Below are 988 nucleotides of genomic sequence, written 5' to 3' on the forward strand. Positions count from 1 at the left end.
TTACTGAGTATTGAATGAATATTTCACCGGTTTATGACAGCCATCAAGTTATCCTATATATAGCATTTTTTTTTCTACAGATTGTAACAGACTCAAACATGTCTGGACATACTACGGAAATGTCAAGGTGGTTTAACAGCCCCCCCCCCCCCATTTTTTTTTAACAGTTTCTTTCCTTGAATTATTTTCTGTTTCGATAAAGACAGCTGTCACTAAATGTTATGTAATCAAAGCACAATAATGATGGTAATAAAAGGAAAAGGCAAAACTAAATAAGATGAAAAAGGAAATGAAACAATCCAACAAGTCATCTTATTTCAGCTAGCATGGCTAGTGCAGACCAGAACTTTCCTCTCGAGAATAGGAATGCCAGAAAATTTTACACACACATCATGCTCGATGATCAAAGACTTGATTCTCAAACTATCTTCGAAAAACAAAAATGTGAAAGCTGATGAATAGGTTTCAAAAAGTAATGGCTAAATATTCATTTGCTTCACGCTATGACCCAAGCCGAGTGCGCTGGCCTGTTGAAACTGGCCGACTGAAGCGTGTAATTGAACCATGGAACAGCTAACCATGGTAAATTTGATTATCTCCCTTCGTGTTCCGCGGTGTCACCGAAGGACAAAATTATATCTGTTGATCGTAGCCTATTGAGGTCTTGCTTGTACTTGTAGCAATATATGCACGGCCAGACATGGCTTGTTGACTGTCGTTTTGTTAGGGATTAAGTCTTATACCAGTGTATACCTCTCTCATCAACTCAATCCGCATTATTTCGTCGTAAAACCGCAGCGGAAGCTGAGAAATCCTCAAAATTTCGACGCTGTTATCATTCGCTTATTATCCGCATCGCGACCAGACTTGAAGCTTATGAACGCAATTCAAGAAATCATAATGCAGATTATTTTCAAGGATTATTTTGCATGGTCACCTTTTCCCCTCGCGCGCATCATTACTCATCGGAGGGGCGTGTGCAGTTGCC

The sequence above is a fragment of the Diadema antillarum genome, unplaced genomic scaffold (genome assembly GCF_040938485.1).
Source record: "Diadema antillarum isolate AM-2024a unplaced genomic scaffold, OU_Dant_1.0 seq00001584_RagTag, whole genome shotgun sequence".
Taxonomy (NCBI): domain Eukaryota; kingdom Metazoa; phylum Echinodermata; class Echinoidea; order Diadematoida; family Diadematidae; genus Diadema; species Diadema antillarum.